This window comes from Equus quagga, chromosome 15 (genome assembly GCF_021613505.1).
Source record: "Equus quagga isolate Etosha38 chromosome 15, UCLA_HA_Equagga_1.0, whole genome shotgun sequence".
NCBI classification, from domain to species: domain Eukaryota; kingdom Metazoa; phylum Chordata; class Mammalia; order Perissodactyla; family Equidae; genus Equus; species Equus quagga.
The window spans coordinates 69,690,538-69,705,722 of record NC_060281.1 but is presented as its reverse complement, the minus strand read 5'-3'; the positions used below and the strand labels follow the sequence as shown (position 1 = coordinate 69,705,722).

At 49.6% G+C, this 15,185-nt stretch overlaps 1 protein-coding gene across 3 annotated transcripts in view; it reads right to left on the bottom strand.

Moving 5' to 3' along the window:
* The window catches only part of CCDC92 (coiled-coil domain containing 92), a 31,130-nt gene that overhangs the window by 5,468 nt on the left and 10,477 nt on the right, over window positions 1–15,185 (bottom strand). The gene's annotated exons all lie outside the window — the stretch shown is intronic.

The window sequence follows — 15,185 nt, the reverse complement described above, 5'->3', positions numbered from 1 at the left end:
GCCGCCTGACTTCACCAGCCTCTCCGCCCGCCGCCTGACTTCACCAGACTCTCTGCCCGCTGCCTGACTTCACCAGACTCTCCCAAAATCACTCTAGGGAGGTTTCTCCCACAGGGTGGGCGCCGACTGCCCCCTCACAGGAAACCTGGCGCCTGGGAGAGGGGTGAACTCTCCCTAGAAAGGGCATCTAGAGCTGGCTGAAGTGAGGAGCAGGAGCAAGAGGTGGGGAGAATCCCACAGGGAAGCCCCCTGGATTTCACAGAGCTGCAAGGAGCCCCACGTCCTTCTTGGGAAAGGGCCATGTGCTGGCTGCAGGAGCTGGAGTCTGTCCCCAAGCCCTGCCCCTGCTCCATCATGGCTTCAGTCATCAATCATCAGCCGCTCACTCAGGCCTCAGATTCTCCGCCTTTACTGTAACTCGAGAAATGTGGTGAAGTCCATTGGTCTTTCTGGAAAAGCCGCCAGAGTAATTCAAGATGCCTTGCACAGCACTGAAAAATGCAAAGGACAAAATGTGGACTATCCGCTTATAAATCACTCTGGTGAGCACAGAGCCTCGGGGCGCAGTCTTCCTAACCTATGCCAAGCGCTCTCCCCAGAGACACCGCCCCTCCCAAGGCTTCCGGGATGGAGCGCATTTGTGGATGGCGTGAGGGATGGTTCTGGAGATGACAACACACCGGGCGCTGTCACCATATAGGGCGACACCAATCACCAGCAGCGTATTTACACCCCAGCTCTGGAGCTAGGAATAGTTTACAACTGCAACTCAGGACACTCACTTCCATTCACACACAAAAGCTTCCTGTCATCGCCTCAGGCCACAAGCTCCACTCCAAAGGCAAGTTAAGAAACCAAGAGAAGGAAACAGAAAGCGACAGACGGGGGAGTGAACGCTGACACATCCTGAAAAGGAGCAGGGTGGGGAAGAACAAAAGCAGGTTCCGGTCAGTTCCGGAAGGACGATGAGAGAAAGCAGGGAGACAGAGCCAGCGCAGTCCTGGGGGGCGTCGACGCTCTGCCTTATTACGGGAGGCAAGCTGGCAAAGTGCCTCCAGAGCCTGAGGACTTACCACCCCTCTGACTTAGCAATTTCATCTCTAGGAGTCTGCCAAAGGGCAGGAATAGCTTCTGTGTGAGAGATGAGGCTGCAAGAGGGGTCTCACAGTGCAGTGTAGAGTCAGCAAAGACTGGAGACCACCTCCAATCCAACAGGAGGGACTGGCTACACAAGTGACAGCGATCATTTCTATGAAACACAGAGGAGATCTCCCCAGGCCTTTAACTCCACCTAAAATCTGGCTGCCAGGGACGCCAGAGCTGAGCACCCATCAAACAGAGCTTTCCACAGGAGAGCTGGAAGCAGCCTTGTGGCAGGAGTGAGAAACGCTTCTGCCCTTGAAATCCTCTCTCTGCGTAACCACAGGCTTCTTGTGCAGGGCTGCGGGGCCAGATTCTGGTTTCTAAATGGAGCCCACGGTTCCTGAGGTCCTGATACTATCTGGTCAGCACGCAGCCTCGGAGGAGGACGCTGACCTCAACCAAGGAGCCAGCTCTGACCTGGGCGAGGTCGGTGAGTGGCTGGGGAGAGCTGCATGCAAGCTGTGGGCAGGGGCCCCTCTGACCTTGCTCCTTCCCTCACAAAGCAGCGGGTCAGACGAAAGAAGACCTGGGTCTGCCTCCTGAGCTTTGAGTGGAGATGCCTACATTTACTTCCCGGCAGCAGTTCTGGGTTGTTCGCTCGGGCACCAGTTTCACTGTCTCACCGGGAACATTAACTCCCAGGATCTATGATGGATTTTGGAAGTGGGGCCTCTAGAAGAGATGCCTTGTCATTTACTTTAAAAGGACAGACTCAAATCCGAGATTCCGCTGGCTAATGGAAAAAGCAGAGCCCATATTTTAAAGGCTTACCATTGAAGAGGAAGAACAATTTAAATTTGATCCAGAACTTCGTGGGTCTAGAATGATAAAAGAACGGACCCCTCTCAGTAAGCGCTGTCACCACGCACCAGCTGTGCGACCTGAGGCAAGCGGCTCATTACTCATTTACAACCCATCGCAGCATCTGACTGCAATGCAAAGTGATCCTACTTTGAAAATAGCTCTCAGATCCATTCACTTTTCTCCATCTCCACTCCTAAGCCACCATCACCCCTGCACCGGAATCACTGAAATAACCCTCCCTCCCCTCTGCCTGCCCGAGTCCACTGGCCACACAGCAGCCAGGGTGATGCAAAAAACAGGAGCCTGTGTAAACGCCTTCACCCACGCCCGCTGCTCCGTTCTCAGAGCAGCCCGTGAGCGGCCCTTCCCCTGCCCTCGGTGCCCCCACGGCGCAGCGTGCTCCAGGGCCTCCACGGGCCATGCTCTTCCCACCCCCCTGCCTTCTCGTGGGCTCCCCTGCCCAGAACAGAGTCCTCCCTTCTGCCCTCCTTTCCCGAGAGCTGACGTTGGCTTAGCCTTGAGGTGTCAGCACAGGCTCACATCCTCCCAGAAGCCCTGGCCCCCAGACTAGGCGAGGTTATGCACCCCTAGCCCCTCGAGGCCCTGCCCACAACTGTAGTTAACTGCCTCGTGATGGCACGAAGTGTGAGTCAGTCCCCCACCTCCCAGCACCAACCGCAGGCCTGTTCTCCCGAATCCCATGCTCTCGCACAGTGCCGGCCAGCAGAAGGCCTAGGTCAGCCCGTTAACCAGTGGGCCCCACGTGCCAGTCCATCGAGTGCCGACGTGGCCCCAGGGAGGGCAAGGTCTCCAGGGCTGAGAGCCTTTGATTCCATGGGCCGCCTCCTCAGAGCTTAATCCACAGGCACGGCTCGCTCAGAGACAACGTGACACGCTAAAATTCCCTCCAGCACTGACAGTGCAAAACGAGGTGTGCCCATACGGGGAATAAACATTTGCTTCTATAAGCTACCACGGGGCAGGGAGGGGAGCGACCATATAAGCTCTGCAGCCACCTCATTTTATTTGTAACAAATTTAAATGCAATTTAAATGAGTATTCACATTCTAACTGCCTCGGTGAATCGACGACTTTGACTTGTACTAAATCTGCAATTCGTTAATTCTCCGAGGTAACGAGAGAGAGAGAGAGAGAGAGAGAGAGAGAGAGAGAGAGAGGGAGAGAGAGAGAGAGAGAGAGAGAGGGAGAGAGAGAGAGAGAGAACAGCGTGCCCAGGAAGCCTCCCATCGCCACGGGCAGACGGCCTTGAGAAGAAGGGACACGAGGTGCACATGACGTGCAAAGCGGGTAAGGGAGCTCTGAGGACCGCGCCTGGAGCTGATGCTCGGAGACAAGGGTCTTTCCACCTGTAACATTTCGCTTGACTGTGGGCCCCTTCTGCCACACTCCATGTGGACTGACAGCCCGAGCGAGGAGACGCCACGTGTGCAGGGCATTCTCCAGCTGTGAGATAGATGCCAACAAGACAGGTCCTCTGAGGTCCAGGGAAACAAACCACATCGCCAAACAGTATCCAAATTACTAAATGATCTTCTCATCAGCTCAAAAGGAAACAACGTGACTGACTTCCCCAGGACAAAGAGCTGCTGCAGCTTAAAGGAAGGTGATGTTTTAATCTTTTACCCTCCGCTCCTGATGACATGTAATCAGGAAGGAGTTAATCCTTCCAGGAAGTTGGCAGGAGTAAATTGACATGAAAGCAGCATCCCATTTAGGCCAAAGAGAACAGCTGAGAGATGGAGGTAATCTGGAGGAAGAGAAGGACCTGGTCCTGAGAGGCTTAATTCAGAATCTCTAAGACACTGGGAGTCAGAGACATGAAGGAACATTCATGGCCCCTCCCTAAAGGGTGAGCGTGACGGATGAAGGTAGAAATGCAGGCGTCTACTACAGGTGAATAATGCATCCTGCCGGAGCAATGGCATTCACCCCTTCTCGCCGTGTCAACCGTAATGGAGGGCAGCACTCACGGAGCACAGCTTCCAAAACCCTGTGCTTTCTGTGTCAGAGGGCATCTACCACAAACCGTGGGCTCTTGGCATTGCAGCGTTGCCACGAGGCAATCCAATCCTGTCTCTGAGCGTTGCTGGGAGCCACTGGCAATTTTACTGTTGTTTACTCAGCCAGAGGCAGCATGGCCTGCACACTGGCCCTCCTCTCCTCTCTGGGAAGCTGCCCGCCTGCGGACAGTGGGGCTCATTTCCAGGCCCAGGCCACAGCGGCAGCCAGAGGGCAAGCCCCACCCCCACGAGTGGACACAGCTCGCCAGGTTTTCTCCCTAAGAACTCCAGCAGAAGCAACGGGAATGGATGTCTCAAAGGCAGAGGACCTGCTGAGCAGGTGACCTCGACCGCAAGTTGGAGGTTAAGCCACATAGACGTTTTTTTCTGTGGTAAATTCACTAGGTATTAAATTTCTGTTAATTTTACTGTTCATTCTATATGGTCAGAAAATTAACACTTGAAAAAGGCTTTCCATTCCCAATTCCACAGAGCTGGGTTCTGGAGACCTGGCCAAGACGGCCTCCAGGGCAGGGAGGGGCTGGCACCGTCTCCCAGTGATAACAGGCTTCTGATGAAGGTTCTCGGAGAAGTTCAGGCCCCACCTCACCGGGCCTGCTCTGCACAGCGTGAGGACAAGGCCCATCAAGAGCTCAAGTCCACTCTCATCCTAATTCAAAAGTAAGTTCTTTCCCCTCTTCAGGGCATTAATGTGCAAATGACAGCGTACTTTTATTGACCAGCGTCTCTACCTGCATGAGCACAAAGTGCTTCCCCATCACACAGGTCGTCTGTTCCCACAAGACTCGTCTGAGGAACAGGAAAAGATCCTGCTGGCCAGAGAAGACACAAATCAAGAAACGCTGCGTCTGTGGGGCTGCTCTCAGCCCTCAGGGGCCGCGGGCGGGAGAGGGTCTGCAGGGCTGGGGCAGCCTTCAGTTTCACCAAGAAGCACAGATGCTTTCTGAAATGTACGCCTCAGATCTCTAACGCTCTGAAACCGAGGGGAGAAACAGCCAGGTGCAGGCAGCAGCCTCTTAGTGGGGAAGGGAACGCAGTGTTCCTCCTGCCGAGCGCCAGCCCAGGGCAAAGGGATGGGCCTGGAGCCGCACTGCTCACGCAGATGCAGGACCCACCCAGTGCTCTCGCAGTCCCGGCCACTCTCGCAGTCCCGGTTAGACATCAGCAACTCAGCGGCGCTGCTGACCACCCAGTACAGCAAACAGACTTCCCAACGGTTCTCCCTTTAACAGCAGCAAGCTTGCCAGGAAGCGGGTGAGTCTGGGGCGTTCTGGGCCCAGTCAGCGCCTTCATAAAGCAGCTAGACTGGCTTAGGAAGGAAGAAAACGGTTGCATCCTGTCACATGTGCGTCCTGATCCTCAGGATCCTGGCGAGTGCCCAGTCCGAAAGCCAGGGCCACACTCACCCTCTTCCTCTCCAAGGTCAGGCTGTCAGGGGCCCTAAGGGGGCTGAGTCAGCAAGAAGGCTGTTTCTGGGCAAAAAGCAGTGCCCCAGCTCAAACACCAGCTGCAGAAACAGTTCTGGTGCTACAGTCAGGAGCAACCGAAGCCAGACAGCGTTTCCCCCGTGAAGCACGTGCCTTTCTCTTCACCTTCTCTCCTAAGTGCACACACCAGCTTGCCTACATTTTCATCGTCAAACACAACTCTGACCATCTCACTTCCCTCTGATGCTCCTGGGATCAGATCCCATGTTCCCAGAGGCCATGCCCTGCCAGCCTGCCCCTCCCTCACCTTGTCCCACACCAGGTCCTCTCCAGGCCCTGCGCTCCATCAACTCCGCTGTCCCCTCAGCCGCTCCACCTGCCACACCCCTCCCCACACAGAGGCTTGCCCACTTTGTTCCCCCTGTCGGGCTGCTCTTGGCAAACCACCTCCCGCCCCCTTGCATGTGGTCTCCGGCATTGCGGAAAGGGCTTCAGATAATTTGACACTCCTCACAATGGTGCTGAGCGGAGGCCTTGAGGACAGCGACACTGCATTCGTCCAGGGCACTGCGGCAGCACGGACCTGAACGTGGCCTCAGCCTGTGATTTTCTGACACGCCAGAAGCAACACTTCCAAGTACCCCTGGGCCACATGTCTTAGATGAAAAGAAACGGAGTAGCTTTGATAGGAAAGGGTCCTGCCATTTAAAAATGAGAAATGTCAGTTCCTGGGCAATCAAAAGTGGACTTACGTTCTCACTCAGCACAAAGCCTGTGGAAATAGGGTAATAATTTTAGAATCTGAAAAAATAGCACACCAGTACTCACGTGGCGGCTGTGAATTAGTTATTAACAAGCTATTTTAGATCCTGGTCATGAATAAGTTATAACCGCTTCACATATGGTTCTCCCTGGCCATGGACGAACAGACACCTGCCCGCGCTGCACCTTCTGAGAGGCCCATCGCCCAACGGGAGCTGCCCGGCCCTGACAGACCCAGCGTCTCTGCGTTTTGTGCACCAGGACCTCTGTGACTTTCTCGTGGGCACTTTCTGTGCTGCCCTGGTGGCCTGGAGCTCAAGCACTGCCTGGGGAAAGCGAAGGTTGGCCAGGGGACGAAGGCAGCAAGCGTAGTGACCAGGTCTAAGAGGGAGAGAGGATTCCTAGCAGGGAGGTGGTTTCCTAAGTAAATTCATGGACTCAGAAAAGGCTGAAGGTGGAAGAAGCCTTCAAAATCAGCTATTCCAACACTTTTTTCTTTCAAGATTAAGCAACTAAGGCCCAAAGAGGATCTGCTAACACAATGGGATAATAGAGACAGAATGGACAAAGTCTTGAGGTGTTAGACTGTGTTTGGGGTTAAATCTGAACTGTATCTTGTCACCTAAACCACTGTAATATCTCCCACATAGGGCTGTTTTAAGAGCTAAACGCAACATATGTCTGGCATATAGTAAGCACTCAATAAATGCTAGCTATGTTATTTTCATGTAAATACTGGTCAACAGTTACATAAATATGCGTCCAAGTTGCTTCCTTAGCCCTGCACTAAGCTACTTCCTCAACCTCATCTAAGTATGGAAATGAGTTAGCAAAGAAATTCCAGTTACTTCCACAGAGAGAGACACAGAAGCAGACGGAAGCACTTTCTGCTGGCCTTTGTCTCCCATTTTCACTGGAGAAGGGCCATGCCGGGAAGTGAATGAGAGAGGCAGGCAGAGCGAGGCGCCCTAAGGGACAGGAAAACCTACTTCTTACTTGGAAACAATCTATAGTACTCTACAAGACGCTAAAAAAAGGTCCAAGGCTAATTAGGCCATCAACTCTCCATCCAAAATACCTGCTCTCAAGAAATGAAACTTAGCTTCTCTGAAAATGACGACTGCTATCCTGAATTCACGGCAATCCTGGGTAAAGAAACTGCTTTAAATTTAGGACCCTATGAGTTTTACTTGTACACGTATTTAAGAAATTCAACAAGTTAAAAAAAGAAAAGGAAATTCAACTAGTAAGTTATTTGAGAATCCCTAAGTTAGGGCATCAAGAAAAAGGACATCATTTCAGGAAAGCGTCGGCATTCAACAATCACTCCAGAAACATTTTGGTCAAAAGAATGAACATCATTAAAAAATGGAAGCAAAAAAATGTTGAAAGCAAAAGGTGCAATTTACTTTTTAAAGTGACAAAAAAATCTTGTTTGCCAATCACTCAAAGAATCAGGGTAACGTCTAAACTAATAGAACAGGCGTGGCTAGGAGCTTAGCCCAGGGGTCAGCGTCTTGGGTCCCAACACTGACTTGGCCCCCCTGGAGATGCAACCTCCCTAAGCCCCGCGTCTTCCCCTATAACACGAGGAATAATAATAGAACCTCCACGACACAGTGACCGGGAGGCTAAGACGAGAGAGTCCAGACCTTGGGGATAGCAGCATGTCCAGCATGTTCTGGCGAAGTGGTAACGGAACTAAATTTGGACTCGTGCAAGTGTGGAAACTTTGGATGGAGACGTTTTGTGGGGTCCTGTTCTCTGACTGGGTAGGCAGCACACATCTTCTTTTAACAGATATGTCTCTAAAAGCTAAAAGAGGAAAACTCCAGGAGAAACCTCAATGAGAAAAAGCATCTCGTTTTTTGCAAGCTAACCACCTCAGAAAGTAACCTGAAGGTCTGCCAGTAAGGGGTTAGCATGGCACACCGAAATTAGGCAACAATTAAAAACGGTAACACGGATCTCTATTTACTGACAAGGAAATACGTCTATGATGGGTTAAGTAAAAAAAGTATATTAAAAGCTGAATATGTAATATCCCACTTTTGTAATATTTAAATATATTTTATAACTAGAGAAAATATCTAGAAGGATATACAACAAAGTCTTACAAGAATTTACCTCTAGATGGTGGATTATGGGTGATTTTTACTTTTTAAAAACTCTATTTTAGTACTGCCAAAAGCTTCTTTAATGATGAACATACATTACTTCACAGTCAGAAAAAAATTATAAAGTAATTTCTTTTAAAAAAGATCATCATGAACTATCCACTAGCAAAACGGTATCATACATTTTACATCATTCCAGGGTAGTCGTGGGTTGCTAGAATTGTGATTAGTTTAACAGAACCAAGAAGAATTAACAGGAAGGCAATTCTTACAAAAGCAACAATTTCGTGTCCCTGCGATATATGCAGAAATGATCATGAGCACTGGAGGAGCGCCACCCCCCCCATGCATTACACATTCCTGTAATTCTCTGACATTATCCATCATAAAATGCAAGGCCCATCAACAATTCTTCAACACTGACAGCCATTTCCCTCTGAAAGAATGTACAGCCTACCATTAAGGTTGTAATAGTTTGATTAGAGAGACTGGCAATTAGACATGGAAACATGATATGTGGCTGTCTGGGAAGTCTACAGTCACTGGGGGCCCACATGATGGATTTATTAACTGCCTTCTCTACAGTCTGATTATCTCATACTTTAAGAGTTTCTGTTTGGCTTCTATTTAAAAACCATGTCGAGTGTCTGTACACTGGAAGGGGGGGATGCTTAGCCCTTCCGTGTGAAAATGTCTCAGGAAGAAAGCAAGTCTGTTTCAGTGTCTCCAAGCGGGCTGTGAGGCCAAGGTGGGCAAATGCATGGTCTGAAACCATATGGAACCTTCTGGGTGTGCCCTGGACCTCACGGGAAACTGGGCAACTTAATAGCCAGAACGCCAACACCTGGGGACAGACCACGGGCCAGGAGGCAGGAGCACCAGCACCCCCGCTCCTGACTGGAGGGGCTGCTGTTCAGGCACGATGCCAGCACTCACACAGCTCTTTCAGAGAAACCTCAGAGGGGAGCTGCTTCTAGGGGAGGAGGCGGCCAGCAGGCATGGGGCTGTGGTGGCTCTGCTCCGCCCTCCCCGCTCTCCCTGTGTCCTCCTCCTGCCCAGGCAGCTTCCAGGATGGCTGCCCCCTGGGGATCACCCAAATAGCCTCGTTTCATAAGCTAGAGCTGAACACACTTACAACTAAACAGAGATGCCATTTGTGGACTTCTAACAAGCTGGTCATTTACCAACATGATCCTGAGCCAATAATTTAAGGACATATAAATCTCACAACTTACCATACGTATGATTCTCTACTGAGTGATATTCTCCGTTAAGTGGAAGGGAAACTAAGCAGGTCATATCTGATAAGTGTTTCCATTTCTGCATATGACTGTGATCACCGTAGGTTTTAATTGTCTACTGTTGGATAACTGGAAGGTACAGTGACCCAAATGCCAAGCTGTCCTTCCACACTAATGAAGTAGGAGACACTTCCTAAATCTCAGTGCTGGGTGATCACTATCTGAATTGTATTTCCTAGGCTGAGAAGACGTGTTCACTTGCTTTAAAGGTCTCTCTCTATGTGGTTTGCCAAACAGATGAACCATTTCAATTGACAGGGCTTCTGTTAGCCATTCCGCAGGCCTGCCTAATTACAGTATAGGTTTTAAGGAAAGAAAGGTGTTATTAACTGACGCTCTATACACTTTAATTTAGCCATACTTTTCCTTTATTACTTACAAAAGTAAAATAGTCAATTGTTTCATTAGCGCTTATAGAACATATTTAGCTAAACCAATGGGCTCTGAGATGATTATCGCTTATAGAGAAAAGAGACTGTTCTCGTGATGCCATTGAAAGGCCTGCCCGGTCCCCACCATGTCATCCGGGACAGCATTACAACTTATCGAGGCAATCGAGCAAAAACAAGTCGCCTCCTGACTTGTCCCTCTACAGAATGGGCCCACACTGATTATTTCAGAAGAGTTTTAAACAGAGAGGACATTAGAGATCTTTGAAATTATTAAAATACTCCAACAATAGTCAATTCAGTGACTGAAGTCACCATGGCCAGGCATTTAATTTTGGTAATTACATATCCTCCGCTGATCACTAATGAAATATTTATTTTTATTGGATATTTATTTCTACAGAACACAGCTTGAGTACAAATACTTTTAAAAGAAGACAGACTTATTCTTGGAAGAAGGCATTTACCTAGATCCTCATTTCCTACAACTTTGTTTTGACGGCTTCAGCATGTCCGCCTACGGTTGCTTGACCCTCTGCTTTTCCATCTAGTGGTCTGACAGTCCTGACAGGGACTCTTCACTTCTCTAGAAGCTTCCTCTCTCTGAGCTTCGTGCGCTGTGTAGAATAAATGAGGCACGTTTACTGATGACATTCAGGCTGACTCTCATCAAGTTCTTCCTGCTCACAGTGATTCTCTATTACGTCAGGGAACAAGAGAATTCCCAGAGCCCTGCATTCCGGTTCTTTAGTAATCCGCGCATGAAGTTCCAGGGGAGGAGGAGTGCTCCCTATACGACATCCGTCCGTTAGGAAGGCTGCTCACTGAAAACGACCAGGCAGCGCGGAGATCCAGATGAAGCTGATACGCGGGAGACGCTGCACAGAACGCAGGTGCCGTGTGTGTTGTTTCAGGGCCTGTCTTTGCCACCAATTTGGATCCTAATAGATAAATGACCATTAGTACATTAACCCAGTAGAAATAAGTGAAAAGAAAGAAAGAAAAGTAGAATAAAAGGCAGAGGAACTGCACTTCATAGATTATCTACCAGCTGTGGGAGGAGAGCTGATGAAACTGGGAAAAATAAACAATTCCTGCATCTTCTACTCATCGGGATTCTTCAAAGGAAGCCGGGCAGCATTTTCTCTTCTTACTGTCCTTCACCTTGTCGCTATTTTTCACCGGCACTTTCGTCACTTTTTCCATTTGTACATGGCCTTCGCTTTGTTTTCCTCTCGTATTTGACCTCATGCTCCCAGGGCGGGATTGATTATAACCCTTGGTTCATGACACACTCTTTCAGGGCCCACTTTTATTTAAATACTTTTAATAATAAGCACCCAATGCATCCACACTTTTGGAACTTAGCAATTTTGGTTTAGAGTGCCCAGATTTTCCATTTGACGTCCAAAATTCTTAGGTTGGTTGTTTCAGCTTCTTCTGGTTGATCCAACTCTGGTTAAGCTGATTGCTTAAGCTGATCTGGAGCCTGTGGAATTTGTCTTTCCTCCCAGTTTCATAATGGGCAGGATGGCCACCTCAGGTCATACGGGCAGACACACTTCTTGCTGGTTGTGGGAGAGCGGGAAGCAGCTTTGACCTCAGTGAACAGCTGCCACGCGCACGCCCAGTGATGCTTTTCGGCCGTCTCCATCCTGCTTTTCCAGGGCGTTGCCAGTGCAATTTAAAGCACGTCAACGGTGGGTGGGATGATAACCTGTCTCATCTCTCCCAGCTCCGTCCTAACACAGCCAGGCTAAGGTGTCTGGGCAAGAAAATACTCAAAGGCATTTTTTAGTTGTGAAAAGCTGAAAATCATTCATAAAATAGTAATTATGGCTATTATTTACCAAGTGTCTATGTGCCAGGCTCATAGATAGATAGTCACTTAATACTTAAAGCAATCATGCAAGATAGGTACAATTATACCATTTTTTAAGGAACTAAGGCTCAGAGGAGTAGAACACTTGCCTAGGTTTACAAGCACTAAATGCATGAGCTAAATGCAAATCTGTTTACAAAGGCTGGCACTTCTCTGTCTCGGGCCTTCCTGAAGTAGTGTTCTCCAACTCCAGACGTGTGGTGTTTGGAACCAGAAGGTCTCATTGCAGCTCTGGGAGAAGTTATCAGTTCTGCTTGTTCACTGTGCATTCTGGAACATTCCATCCCAGTGTGGCCCTTATAGAATGGAGCAGGGATGACGATGCTGACAACAGGTGCCACTTGCCTAGCGTCCTGTGTGCTACATGCTGTACCTTATCTCGTCAAATCCTCACAACAGCTCTATGAGATAGGTCCTATTGCTTCCTAACTTCATGTGCTGGGAAACTGAGGCATGGAGTGCTGACATTACTTGCCTTATTGAGATGGAACACAAATTTTGTCTTTTCCTGGTGCTTTATAGCTCCCTATTCTCATTTCTTTTCAAGGAGGGAGAAATTGTGCTAACATAGGCCTACATTTTTAGTCAGAAAAGACCTAACCCTCAGCTCAGAATTTCTTTTAGCTGAATCTCGCGGCCTCCAATGACAAGATGTTACCAAACCATAGCCTTCTCCATCAGGCACAGCCCAGATGAAAGAGGACTGTGGAGCCGAGCTGTGCTCATCTGTGAGCGACAGTGATGAACGTGGGCAGGGCTTAACCCCCAGGCTCTGGACCCAGCCTGCCACACTGTGAATCCTAGCCCTGCACTAACTATGTGGGTTTGGGCGAGTTACATATAACCCCCTGTGCCTCACTGTCTGCACCTGCAAAACGGGAGACAGCACCTTCTTCACTGGGGTTGTTACGAAGATTAAGAGTTTACCTAACAGAGGCGCTCTCTGGCAGAACCCGTCGCGATGATGGAAACATTCTGCTCTCTGCTGTCCAGTGAAGCAGTCGCTGGCCACACGAGCTGGCCGCACTGAGCACCTGAACTGTAGCTGGCGTGTCTGAGGAACCACATTTTTCACTTTATTCATTTAATTTGAATTAATGAAAATTTCAAGAGCCCCCGTGGCTGGGGAGGACCGTGTCGGGCCGCGCGGGCTGTGCCTGGAGCTGTGCGCTTGCTGCTGTGATGTCTCCACCACGGACAGCCACCCACACGCATTTCCCTGGCCTCCAGGCAGACCCTCACCGAGTCCGCTGTGGCCGGTCGCACCTTGCACTGCAAGAATAATTTAACAATTTTACTCGAACTGCCGTTCTCACCCCACCATCCCACCTGACGTCTTCATAGCAGTGATCACTATGTAAACTTCAGTCATTCATTTATCATTCTTACATCACTAGCATGGACACTCCGTGAGCAGGAGGGCTGCTCTTTCTGCTCCCCGCTACGTCAGCAGCGCCTGGCGTAGAACAACAGACGCCGCCCTCCGGCAACCTGAGCCGGCCCTCTAAGCGCGGCTCTCCGGAGGGGAGAATTCGTGGTGATCTTGGGCGAACTTTGACATCCTCCCTCCCCGTTAGGTAGAGTACCTTGTCTTAGTGAGCTGCGAGGACTTGGGACCATTTCTCAGATTGGCATGGAAATAAGGCAGAGGAGGGAAGGACAGCTGATTCACGTGGGCCTTTGGGGAGTTTCAAATAAAAGACCAAATAACTATCAAGCCACATAAGGTGGAATAAAGTTTAACTTCAGTGGGAAGGAAAGTGTGGCTTGTTCGGGACGTTCTCTAGAGTTTGTGAAATACAGGATCTTATTGGGTACAGCTTATTTACACCCAGAAACATTGTTTCTGTTAAGAGCCAAGCGTGTAAATTCTTAGTGCTGACACTGGCGCAGCATCACACTCGAGGCACGGCTGTGCCACGTGTAAACTAAGGGCTCAGTGCACACTTTATGAACTTTTCAGTGGAATCAGAAACTCAGAAATTCAAGAAACGCTCATGCCAAGCTTTGATGATGTTCTTCCTGGTCTGTGACAAAATGAGAAAAATCTGGACAACGCAGCGACTTTTCCGTAAAGCTTCATTCCATTCAAAGGACAAGTCTTTATTTGCATTTGAGAATGTCCCGATGAAAAAAATGCCCTGTTCCATGAATTCTAAAAGCCTAGGAACCACTCCACCCACCAAGAGGTTATGGTGACTATCAGGGCTTAACATCACCATTGACTTTGTTTTTTAATTTATCTTTTGAAGTTTACAAGGCCTATTATGATAGGCTGGGCAAACAATCCTCTTTTAAAACATGCACATAGAGGTGAAAGATCAAGCCAGCATATACTGTGTACTTAGTCCTCTGCCTACCATTTATTGCAGATATGAGACTCAGCCACTAGAGTACAAAGAAAACAAAGTAAAACTGAATCTTCATTAGGTCAACACCAGGTGCAGGGGCCAGGGAAGGGCAGGCCATGAAGCGTCACCCACCCCAGCACCTGAAGCTCTTTCTTATTTATCCGCCCGTGCCCCAGACGAGGCTGTGTAAGTCCCTGGCAGGCAGGGACCGTGTCCCCCTCCTCTCAGCATTCCTGGGACCCTACACATTGCAGGCATGTGGGGCAGCCTCACGGATGCTGGGTGGATAAGAACTGCAGGGACCAAGACGGTTTTGTTCCGAAGAGGCTGGGCCCAGAGCTGAGCCTTAAGTAGGGGCAGGGCTGACATGCGAGGCACTTCCCGTGAGGTGAACGTGAAGTAACAGTGAGACCATTAAACTGACACAGAAAGGACTTTCTGGGGCGTGGTGGAAAATAAGGTTAGACAGAAAAGCTAGGGTCGGAGTCAAGTTGTTTATTGAAAGCTGCTCAGAAAAGCTGAGATGGAAGAGACAGAAATGGGGGAAAGCTGAGTTTTTATCCAACAGAGGCAAAACGACTTCTAAAGGGAATTTATTCTGGCGGGGATGACGCAGGGGGAAGGGAAGGGAGGCGCAGCAGCGACACAGCCGCCAGCTCCAGGGAAACAGGAGAAACAGAGGGTCCCCCCGAGCGAGCGCTTACTCACTCTGAGGGGCAGACACTGTTATCCTTATTTACAAAGTGACGGACGGGCTCAGAGGGTTCAAGGACTTCCTTAAAGTCACAGCTAGCAAGTGGCAGGGCTGGGCTGCATCCCAAACCAGGCTGAATGTGAGGCCTGCCCTCCGCACGGAATCTACTGTTCTCCCCAGGTGAAGACAGGCTGCAGCCACAGACGCTTAAAAGCGCCCGCTCTGCACAGGCAGGACAGTGCCGGTCCCATATTTCATTTGCTAGAAGTCCTC